The sequence below is a fragment of the Macaca mulatta genome, chromosome 19 (genome assembly GCF_049350105.2).
Source record: "Macaca mulatta isolate MMU2019108-1 chromosome 19, T2T-MMU8v2.0, whole genome shotgun sequence".
NCBI classification, from domain to species: Eukaryota; Metazoa; Chordata; class Mammalia; order Primates; family Cercopithecidae; genus Macaca; species Macaca mulatta.
The window spans coordinates 9,499,594-9,511,826 of NC_133424.1; the positions used below are offsets into that span (position 1 = coordinate 9,499,594).

Genomic DNA, 12,233 nt, shown 5'->3' on the forward strand with positions numbered 1-12,233 from the left:
TACCCGAAGGATTTGTTGGAAGGACGACATGAATTAATACGTGTAAAGTGATAACCCACTGTCTGGCGTATACCACACACACATGGGGTAAAGATTATTTTTATGTGTGGTGGGCGTGTGTGTGTTGGGTGGTTCTGGACGGCAGCTGAGCCAGGTGGCCGTTAGTGAGTTTGTTGTGAGAGAATCTAACACCATTTAAAAATCCCTGCCGGGTGTTTAAAAGCCCTACTGGGGTTGCCGCGTTTTGGCTGGGTCCCGGCTCTTTTGTGTAACAGATGTTACCCAGATGTCAGCTGGGGTCAATAGAGCCTCAGAGATTTGGCGTCTGCCTCTCTCCCACGACCTGTGGGAAGCCTGGTGCTGTCTGCGAGATGCCTGTGAATCCCCAGGGCCTCTGTTCTCATGGTTGCGTCTTGGCGAGAGTTCCTGCCCGCTGAACTCTTGCTCTCGCCCACCTTCCTGGGGCCAGTGCTTCGCGGGTGAACCCGTCCTGTGTTCTTGGTTTTTCCCCAGATCACTCTTGCACATGGATTGCCTGCAGGTTCCCCCTCAAGATACTGTGCTCTCCCAGTCTGGCCAATGTAGCAAGACCCTATTGATCCTGCTGTAGTTTTTTATTTTTTATTTATTTTATTTTTATTTTCATTTTTATTTTTTTTACCATTGCTTGAGCTTCTGCATAAGATGTTGCTTGACAAAGCATTCCACCGCCAACAGGAAAAGTTTACACACTTCTTGCATTACACAGCATAGAGCGTGATGACTGGTTTGGAGTTTACCAGGCTGTCGTGTGAAGGGGAGGTTCACTTAGGACACCCGGGGCCAATGGCTGTGAGCAGCAGGAGGTGCCTTTGATGTCAAGCTGCCTTGAATGCTGCTGCTTGCGGGTGGGTAAGAGCCTGCACGGTCCAGAAAAATTGAGACGGCGACACAATGAGAGACAGCAACCCATCCCCAGACAAACCTCAAGAGACCAGAAGCAGCCACGTTGCACCAGACTTCTGGAAAATTAGGCAAGCGTTGGCAACAGAATCTGTTGTGAATTCTTCTCACAGTTTCTGTAATCATTAGCTGCTTTCTCAGGGTGTGGATATTCAAGGACCAGAGGTCAAAGTTATAGCAACAGCACCTTGCAAGGGGCAGGGGTGAGGAGAACCTCCTTGGGCAGGTCATGCTGTATGGGATAAGCCCAGAACTGGTTTAGTTCTGAGACAAGGGTGCAGATAGTATTGGAAAGATGCATATCACTCAGGCCTGGAAGAAGACCACGGTCGCACTTAATCTTGACTGCAGTTCAATGCCTCGGTAATATGGACCGAATTGTAGCTAAGACTGTTCTCTGCAAGGTTTGCTTGGTTTCTGTGTCTTTGTAATTGTAGCATTGGTGTTCACTTGAATAGAAGCTTGACCCCTGGAACGGGCCTTTGAGAGCATATTCTCCAGTGTTTCTTTCTCATGGCTCACCACAACCTTGACTTCCCAGGCTCAAGTGATCCTCACACCTCAGCCTCGTGAGTACCTGGGAGTACAGTCATGCACCACCATGCCCCACTAATGTTTGTATTTTTTTGTAGAGATGGGGTCTCATTATGTTGCTCAGGCTGGTCTTGGACTCCTGGGCTCAAGCAATCCACTCACCTCAGCCTCCCGAAGTGCTGAGATCACAGGCGTGAGCCATCATGGCTGGCGTCTCCAGTGTTTCTTAAATGTTTCCGGACCACAGACTTGTTTAGGAATTCACCTAAATCTAAAGACCACTGCTGGCCCATTGCCACCATTCCCCCCACTCTAAATATATTTACCCAAAAAGATTTTGCAGATAGTTATATGGCATCATGGTGCTCCAAAATTTTATCCACAGAGTCCATTCCAATTCTGGGTTAATAACCTCTGATCTAGCTTGGTTCTCTTATTTTACACATGGGGAAACTGAGTCAAAAGAGCATTAAAGACTTGCTCAGGGTTATGCAGACACTTCATGACAGACCTTGGTGTCAGAGTAAGAACTAGATGTGAGTTCACTTGTCAGCTGAGATGTCTTCTCTCCGTGCCTCAGTTTCTCTATCTGCAAAGCCAGGATAATAATAGCACTTACTCAGTAGGGATGCTATGAGGATCACATATGTGAAGCATTTAGAACTAATGCCTAAATAAATCATATATATATTTTTTGAGAGAGTCTCACTCTGTTGCCCAGGCTGCTGGAGTGCAGTGGTGCAATCACAGCTCACTGCATCCTCAAACTCCCAGGCTCAAGCCATCCTTCCATCTCAGTTTCCTAAGTAGCTGGGACCACAGATGTGCACCATCATGCCCAGTTAGTTTTTGTTTTTTTTTTTTACATTTTATGTTTTTTGTAGAGACAGGGTCTTGCTATGTTGGCCACGCTGATCTTGAACTTCTGGGCTCAAGTGATCTTCCTGCCTTAGCCTCCCAAAGTGCTGGGGTTACAGGTGTGAAGCCACCATGCCTGGCCTATGGCTCTTATTTTTATCACTGTTCTCTTTTTTCTTTTTTCTTTTTTAAGTGTAGACCCAAGTTGATTCGTTAGCCTGTAGCAAATGTCAAAGTTTGAACCAAAGAACTCCTGCCACCTAGTGGATCTGTGATGCATAAAGCAGGGTTTGTAGCACTGAAACATGGTGATCACACGCATGTCTTTGCCTGTGTGGTTATTGTTGGGGAATTAGTGGCTGTGTCTCTTTCCAAAGAGAGTGTTCACACATTGTATCTGTTAGCCTTTGCTGTGTAACAAACTACCCTATGGATTGCTACCATAGTCACTTATTAACCCTTGATTCTGTGGGTTCACAACGTGGGCTGAGTTCAGGCAGGTGGTTCTTCTGTCGGTCTTGCTTGGGCCCACTCATGTGGCTACAGTTAGCTGGTGGGTTGGCTGGGGCTGACTATCTTGGATTGCTTCACTCATGAGTCCATTGGCAGGCTGTTTGCTGGGTGCCTTGGTTCTCCTCCATGTGGCCTCTCCAGTGGGCTTGCTCAAGCTCATTTCCATGGTGGTTGCAGAGTTGCTAGGAAAAGCAGAGAAGATAGCCCTAATGTGCAAGTACTTCCCCTTGTGTCACGTTTGGTAATGTCTCATTGGCTAAAACAAGCCATATGGTCAAACCCAGACTCAGGAAGTAAAGAGACAGAATCTATCTCTTGATTGGAGGAGATGACAAATATTTTAAATATTGGGGCTGTTCTTCCCACTCCCTGGTCGCCATACGTTTGCTGGTAAGTGACTGGGTGTTAAGTCATAAGTTTCAACTTAAAGCATTTTGGCTCCTAAAATTTTTTTTTTTTTTTTGAGATAGAGAACCCTGGAGTGCAGTGTTGTGATCATAGTTTACTGCAGCCTCAACCTCCTAGGCTCAAGCTATCCCCCCCCCACCTCAGCTTCTTGAGTAGTTGGACCCACAGGCACACACCACCACACCTGGCTAATTTTAAAAGTTTTTGAAGAAATGGGGTCTCGCTGTGTTGCCCAGGCTGGTCTCAAACTCCTGGGCTCAAGTGATTTTCCTGCACGAGCCTCCCAAAGTGCTGGGATCACAGGCCTGAGCCATCGCACCCGGCTAAGGACTTTTGACTCTGAAGACGTGTTTTCATGTGTTTTCACCTCTCAAAAGAAGAGAGTTTATAAGTAGAGACCATAACTTCCAGGCTAGCGCACCAGTCTTATGATGGAAAATGACTTCCTCTCTATGGCATGTGATGGTTAATTTTATGTGTCAACTTGACTGGGCCATAAGACACCCAGATATCTGGGTTAAACATTATTTCTGAGTGTATCTGGGGGGGTGTTTCTGAGAGAGGTTAGCATTTGCATTGGTGGACTGAGAAAAGCAGATGGTACTCCCCAGCGTGGGCGGACCTCATCCAACCTATTGAGGGCCAGAATAGAACAAAAAGGCAGAGAGGAAGGTTGAATTCTCTCTGTGTCAAACTGTTGAGTAGGGGCATTGATCTTCTACCCCTGATGCTCCTGAATCTCAGGCCTTCAGACCTGTCTTGGAATATGCATCATTGGCTCTCAGGCTCTCCAACCTTTGAACCGTACCACGAATCTTCCTGGGCCCTCAGCTTGCAGAAAGCAGGTCATAGGATGTCTCAGCCTCCATGATCACATGAGCCCTGTAGTTATATATTCCTTATAATAAATCTCACGCTAGATCTCTGTCTCTTTCTGTTGCTGTCTCTCTCTCTCCATCTTTCTGATCACCTATTGATTTTGTTTCTCGGGAGAACTCTGACTAATTCACAGGACATTTCCATTTCTTTGTTTATTGCGGGGTTCTCTTTCTCAGCCATTTGCATTCTCCCAACACCGCCTTCCCGCATTATGGATTGAATTGTTCCACCCCTAAATGCATGTATTGAAGCCCCAAGCCCCAGCGTGACTGAATTTGGAGATACGGCATTGATTGATTGATTGATTGATTGAGATGGAGTCCTGCTCTGTCATCCAGGCAGGAGTGCAGTGGTACGGTCTTGGCTCACTGCAGCCTCCACCTCCTGGGTTCAAGTGACTCTCTCATGCCTCAGTCTCCCAAGTAGCTGGGATTACAGGCGCTTGCTACCATGCCCAACTAACTTTTGTATTTTTAGTAGAGATGGAGTTTCACCATGTTGGCCAGGCTGGTATCCAACTCCTGACCTCAAATGATCCACCCACCTCAGTCTCCGAAATTGCTGGGATTACAGGCATGAGCCACCACAGCCTGTAATAGGGTCAACTTGCACATGTATTTCAACTAATTTCCAGCAGAGGTCAGTCAAGAGTCTCATTCTATTAAAGTCAGTCTCTGCGACCACTTTGAAGTCTGTTGCCCAGGCTGACTGCAGTGGAGACGATGGCTCACTGCAGCCTCAACCTCCCGTGCTCAAGAGATCCTTCTGCCTCAGCCTCCCAAGTAGCTGGGACCACAAGTGTATGCTACCATGGCAGGTTATTAAATTTTTTTTTTTTTTTTTTTTGTAGAGATGGCGGTCTCACCATGTTTCCCAGACTGGTCTTGAACTCCTGGGCTCAAACGATCCTCCTGCCTCGGCCTCCTTAAGTGCTGAGATTACACGCTTAAGCCACCATGTCCAGCCAGATGACTTTTTTTTTTTTTTTTTTTTTTTTTGAGACTGAGTTTCGCTCTTGTTGCCCAGGCTGGAGTGCAATGGTGTGATCTTGGCTCACCACAACCTCTGCCTCCCTGGTTCAGAGGATCCTCCTGCCTCAGCCTCCTGAGTAGCTGGGATGACAGGCAAATGCCACCATGCCTGGCTAATTTTGTATTTTTAGTAGAGACAGGGTTTCACCATGTTGGTCAGGCTGGTCTTGAACTCCTGACCTCAGGCGATCAACCTGCCTTGGCCTCCCAAAGTGCTGGGATTATAGGCGTGAGCCACTGCACCTGGCCAACTTTCCATTTTCTTACTTATCAATTATCTCACTGTATGCGATACAATTTCCTTAATTCTATTTTATTTTTAGAGACAGGGTCTCCTCTGTCACCCAGGCAGGAGTGCAGTGGCACCATCATAGCTCACTGCAGCCTCAAACTCCTGGGCTCAAGTGATCCTCCCACCTCAGCCTCCCGAATAGCTGGGACCTTATGTTTCCACCACCACATCTGGGTGAATTTTTTTTTTTTTTTTTTTTTTAAGGTATGGTGGTCTAGCCGTGTTGCCCAGGGTGGTCTTCAACTCCTGGCTGTAAGCTAATCCTCCTGCCTAGGCCTCCCAAAGTGCTGGGATTACAGGCATGAGCCACAGTGTCTGGCTCCTGCATTACTTTTTCTGATCATGTTGTCCCCAGCCTCAGCTGTGATTGGCTGCAAACCCCAGCTTCCAGCCAACACCTCATCTTTCAGTTACAGTGATTGGCTCAGGAGTGAGTGTGTAACACAACCAGAGCCAATGAGAGGCAAGGACACTTGTTGGGGATTCTGGGAAAGTACATTTCCCTTTTTCTTTCTTGGGAGCAACTGAAAGAGACCCCTGAGCTGGCCCTAAAGGGTGTGGGTAGGAGAATGGGAGAAATGGCGGTGACTGCTTTGTAGACTACTGGGGAAGGATTGGGGCCTTAGCTGCCATGTGGAGCCTGAACATAAACCCTGGGCAGCCAGTGATGGCAGAGGAAAGGCATGAGAGCCTTGGTGAGGTCTAGTGGGTGCCTGGATGAAGCCTCACCTGAAACAGTGAGATTTTCAGTTATGTGGGTCCATATTTACTGTGAAAATGAAGATGATATTAAGTTGGTGCAAAAGTAATTGTGGTTTTTGCCATTAAAAGTAACTGCAAAACCACAGTTATTTTTATACCAACCTAAATAATATGTGACATTGTGTAGCTCCTACTGTCAGACCCTTACATTTTTTCTTTTTTTGGGAGGATGGACTCTTGCTGTGTTGCTCAGACTGGAGTCCAGTGGCGCAATCTTGGCTCACTACAACCTCTGCCTCCTGGGTTCAAGTGATTCTCCTGCCTCAGCCTCCTGAGTAGCTGGGATTACAGGCATGTGCCACCACACTCAACTAAGTTTTATACTTTTAGTAGAGATGGGGTTTCACCATGTTGGCTAGGCTGGTCTCTGTTGCGGGAAGTCAGGGACCCTGAATGGAGGGACTGGCTGAAGCCACGGCAGAAGAACATACATTGTGAAGATTTCATGGACATTTTATTAGTTCCCCAAATTAATACTTTGATAATTTCTTACGCCTGTCTTTACTGCAATCTCTGAACATAAATTGTGAAGATTTCATGTACATTTATCACTTCCCCAATCAATACTCTTATAATTTCCTATGCCTGTCTTTACTTTAATCTCTGAATCCCGTCATCTTTGTAAGCTGAGGATGTATGTCACCTCAGGACCCTGTGAAGATTGCGTTATCTGTACCGATTGTTTGTAAAACATGTGTGTTTAAACAATATGAAATCTGGGCATCCTAAAAGAAGAGGATAACGGCGATTTTCAGGGAATAAGAGAGATAACCATAAGGTCTGACTGCCTGCGTGGCTGGGCAGAACAGAGTCATATTTCTCTTCTTGCAAAAGCAAATAGGAGAACTATCGCTGAATTCTTTTTCTCAGCAAGGAACAGCCCTGGGAAAAGAATGCATTCCCAGGGGGAGGTCTCCAAAATGGCTGCTCTGGGAGTGTCTGTCTTATGCAGTGGTAGATAAGGGATGAAATAAACTCTGGTCTCCTGCAGCGCCCCCAGGCTTGCTAGGGTTGGGAAATTCCAGCCTGGCAAAATTCTAGTCAGACGAGTTGTCTGCTCTTGAACCCTGTTTCCTGTTAAGATGTTTATCATTGACAGTACATGCACAGTGGGATGTGAAACCTCATCAACAATTCTAATTTTGCCCTGGACTTATGATCTCACTCTGCCCCCATTTGCTTGTGATATTTTATTGCCTTCGAAGCATGTGGTCTCTGTGACCCACACCCTATTCATACACTCCCTCCCCTTTGAAAATTACTAATAAAAAGTTCCTGGGTTTGCAGCTCGGGAGCATCACAGAACCTGCTGACATGTGATGTCACCCCTGGAGACCCAGCTGCAAAATTTCTCTGTTTTGTACTCTTTCTCTTTATTTCTCATACTGGTTGACACTTAGGGAAAATAGAAAAGAACCTATGTTGAAATATTGGGGGCTGGTTCCCCCGATAGGTCTCGAACTCCTGACCTGAAGTGATCTGCCCACTTCGGCCTCCCAAAGTGCTGGGATTACAGGCACTGCACCCAGTCTAACCACTTAACTTGTATTAATCTCTGTTGCATAGATGAGGAAGCTGGGGCACAGAGAAGTAAAGCAATTTGTCCAAGGCCACACAGCTGGGGTGGCCAGAACTAGGATGCCTGGACCCCTCACCTTGTGTTCAGTTCTGCTATGTGCTTCTGTTTTTACACCCAAAGGAGTTCTGACTGCTTCCCGGTAATGCCAGAGGCTGCACAACTGGAGAGAGGAAATAAGAGCCACTCTTCCTTTGCCTAGAACCGTCAGTGGCTCCCTGAGGCCCCTGGGCTAAAGACCACAATCCCTGCTGTGGCCAGCAAGCCCTGCACAATGCAGTTCCCTCTGTCATTTCCTGTCCTGTCTCCCACTGCTGTCCTCATGTCACTCAGCCCTAACCAAGCTCCTCTTTGTCCCTCCAATTTGCCAAACACCTCAGGACCTTTGCCTGTGCTGTTCCCTCTGTCTAAAATGCCCTTCCTCTGCTGCTCCTCCTAAAGCCATAGCAAATGTCTATCCTCAGAGAAGTGACCCCTCATGGCCTTCCTCCTGACCCTGATCTAGGCCAGGAAAAACCAGGCAGGAAGAACACAGGCCCTGAGGCAGCTGGCCCCAGTTCAAATCTGATTCCATCATTGCCTTGCTGTGTAACCTTGGGCGGAAACCTTGACCTTTCTGTGCCTCAGTTACCTCATCTGTGAAACAGGATGTTAATAGTACCTGCCTCATAGGTTTGGGTGAGGATCAGAGGAGGCTATCATGTGGAATGTGATTAGAATAATGCTGGACTCTTAGTCATGCAGGCAGCTAATAACAGTAGTGTAAAGGGAAGGATTGGTACACAATTCACAATAGCAAAGACATGGAATCCACCCAAATGCCCATCACTGATAGATTGGATAAAGAAAATGTGGTACATACACACCATAGAATACTATGCAGCCATAAAAAAGAATGAGATCAGCCGGGTGCAGTGGCTCACACTTGTAATCCCAGCATTTTGGGAGGCCAAGGTGGGTGGATCACCTGAGGTCAGGAGTTTGAGGCCAGCCTGGCCCACATGTTGAAACCACATGTTGAAATCTACTAAAAATACAAAAATTAGCCAGGTGTGGTGGTGGGCGCCTGTAATCCCAGCTACTCAGCAGACTGAGGCCGGAGAATCACTTGAACTGGGGAGGTGGAGGTTGCAGTGAGCCGAGATTGCACCACTGCACTCCAGCCTGGGGGACAAGAGGGAAACTCCGTCTCAAAAAAAAAAAAAAAAAAAAAAAAGAATGAGATCATGTTCTTTGTAGGGACGTGGATAGAGCTGGAAGCCATCATTCTCAGCAAGTTAAACCAGGAACAGAAAACCAAATGCTGCATGTTCTCACTTGTAAGTGGGCACTGAACAATGAGAACACATGGACACAGGGAGGGGAACATCACACACACACACACACACACACACACACACACACAAACTGGGACCTGTTGCGGGAGGGCAGGGGAGGGGAGAACATCAGGAAAAATAGGGAATGCATGCCGGGCTTAATACCTAGGCGATGGGTTGACAGGTGCAGCAAACCCCCATGACACACGGTTACTTATGTCACAAACCTGCATGTCACGCACATGTACCCTGGAACTTAAAAAAAAAAAAAAAAAAGACATAAAGGGAAGTAAAGAATGGGAAATTAGGGTTTAATGTGTGTGCTGTTTTGGTTTTGCAAGACGAGGCGTTCTGGAGGCAGATGGTGGTGATGGTTGCACAACGGGAGTGTGCTTAATGCCACTGAACTGTACGGATGCTGAGAAATGATTAAAACGGTCAGTTTTATATTATGTATATATTACTGCAATAAAAAAGGCAGACGTGGCTGGGCGCGGTGGTTCACGCCTGTAATCCCAGCGCTTTGGGAGGCTCAGGTGGGCAGATCACCTGAGGTCAGGGGTTCAAGACCAGCCTGGCCAACATGGTGAAACCCCGTCTCTGTTAAAAATACAAATCAATCAGGCCGGGCGCGGTGGCTCAAGCCTGTAATCCCAGTACTTTGGGAGGCCGAGGCGGGTGGATCACGAAGTCAGGAGATCGAGACCATCCTGGCTAACACGGTGAAACCCGTCTCTACTAAAAATACAAAAAAACTAGCCGGGCGTGGTGGCGGGCGCCTGTAGTCCCAGCTACTCGGAGGCTGAGGCAGGAGAATGGCGTAAACCCGGGAGGCGGAGCTTACAGTGAGCCGAGATCGCGCCACTGCACTCCAGCCTGGGTGACACAGCGAGACTCCGTCTCAAAAAAAAAAACAAACAAACAAACAAAAAATACAAATCAATCAAACAAACAAACAAACAAAAAACCCAAAACTAGCCAGGCGTGGTGGTACATGCCTGTAATCCCAGCTACTTGGGAGGCTGAGGACAGGAGAATGGTTTGAACCTGGGAGGTGGAGGTTGCAGTGAGTCAAGACCGTGTCATTGCACTCCAGTCTGGGCAACAGAGCGAGATTCTGCCTTAAAAAAAAAAAAAAGGCAGATGTAAAAAAAAGTAAAATTGTGATTTCAGGAAGCCTTTGTCTTTTCTTTCAAGGCCCTTATCTCACCCTATAATTAAGCATTTTTATGTATTGTTATTTATTTAGTTTTGAGACATGATCTTGCTGTGTCGCCCAGGCTGGAATGCCGTGGCATGATCATGGTTCACTGCAGCCTCAGACTCCTGGGCTCAAGTGATCCTTCCACCTCAGTCTGCTGAGTGGCTGGGACCACAGGCGGGCACCGCCACACCTGGCTGACTTTTGCTTTTTTTTTTTTTTGAGAGATGGGGTCTTGCCACGTTGCCCAGGCTGGTGTTGAACTCCTGGGTTCAAGCAATCCTCCCACATTGGCCTCCCAAAGTGCTGGGATTACAGGGGTGAGCCACCACACCCAGCAGTTAAGCAATATATATTTTTGGAGAGAAAGTCTCGCTCTGTCTCCCAGGCTGGAGTGCTGTGGTGTGATCTTGGCTCACTGCAACCTCCACCTTCCAGGTACAAGCGATTCTTCTACCTCAGCCTCCTGAGTAGCTGGGATTACAGGTACGTGCCACCATGCCTGGCTAATTTTTTGTATTTTCAGTAGAGACGGGATTTCACCATGTTGGCCAGGCTGGTCTTGAACTCCTGACCTCAGGCGATCCACCTGCCTTGGCCTCCCAAAGTGCTGGGATTACAGGCGTGAGCCACCGTGTCCGGCCTAATTAAGCATTTTCAAAGCATAATTTTTCCATGAGTGCCTGTCTTGCCCACTGCTGTATGGGTACTTTGTGTCTTCTTGGCCCAGATCAGTCCCTGGGCAGGATGGGGAAAGCAGGTTGCCTCACAACATTGTCTGCAGAGAATTGAAAAGCAAGAATAAAAATCACCAGAAGGCAGTCTGCTTTTGTCATTCACATATGCCCACAATTCTAAAGAATGTTAGTAATAAAATACCCTGAAAAAAAAAAATCTTTTGGCCTGGCGTGGTAGCTCATGCCTGTAATTCCAGCACTTTGGGAGGCTGAGAAGGGCGGATCACCTGAGGTCAGGAGTTCAACACCAGTCTGCCTAATGTGGTGAAACCCTGTCTCTACTAAAAATACAAAAATCAGCCAGCGTGGTGGTGGGCACCTGTAATCCCAGCTACTTGGGAGGCTGAAGCAGGAGAATGGCTTGAACCCGGGAGGTGGAGGTTGCAGTGAGCCGAGATCATGCCACTGCGCTCCAGCCTAGCTGACTGAGCAAGACTCCGTCTCAAAAAAAAAAAAAAAAAAAAAAAAAAAGATTGGTTTCAAAAAATTGCTGTGGTTACAGCTGAGTTTTTTTTTTTTTTTCTTTGTGGTTGTTTGTTTTGATAACTTTTACATTTTGAAATAGTTTAAGACTTACAAGAAGTTGCAAAAATAGCACAGAGCTCTCATGTCCCCTACCCAGCTTCCTCTAACAAGATCTTACATGACCACAGTCCAGTATCAAGATCAACACATTGCATGAGTGAGTTAGCCCTGCAAGGAGGGGTATAAAGAAATTAATAGAGGCCGCGCGCGGTGGCTCAGGCCTGTAATCCCAGCACTTTGGGAGGCCGAGGCAGTTGGATCTTCTGAGGTCAGGAGTTTGAGACCAGCCTGGCCAACATGGCAAAACCCCGTCTCTATTAAAGATACAAAAATTAGCTGAGTGTAGTGGCAGGCTCCTGTAATCCCAGCTACTGGGGAGGCTGAGGCAGGAGAATCGCTTGAACCCAGGAGGTGGAGGTTGCAGTGAGCGGAGATTGAACCACCGCACTCCAGCCTGCGAGATGGAGCGAGATTCCGTCTCAAAAAAAAAAAAAGGCCGGACGCGGTGGCTCACGCCTGTAATCCCAGCACTTTGGAAGGCCAAGGCGGGTGGATCACGAGGTCAGGAGATCGAGACCATCCTGGCTAACACGGCAAAACCCCATCTCTACTTAAAAAACACAAAAAAATCAGCCGGGCGTGGTGGCGGGTGCCTGTAG

At 47.4% G+C, this 12,233-nt stretch overlaps 1 protein-coding gene across 1 annotated transcript in view; it reads left to right on the forward strand.

Moving 5' to 3' along the window:
* Positions 1–897: 897 nt before the first annotated feature.
* The window catches only part of NFILZ (NFIL3 like basic leucine zipper), a 40,736-nt gene continuing 29,400 nt past the window's right edge, over positions 898–12,233 (forward strand). Inside the window, exon 1 of the transcript XR_013409689.1 lies at positions 898–1,013. The gene's annotated coding sequence lies outside the window, so the exon portion shown is untranslated. The remainder of the gene's footprint in view (positions 1,014–12,233) is intronic.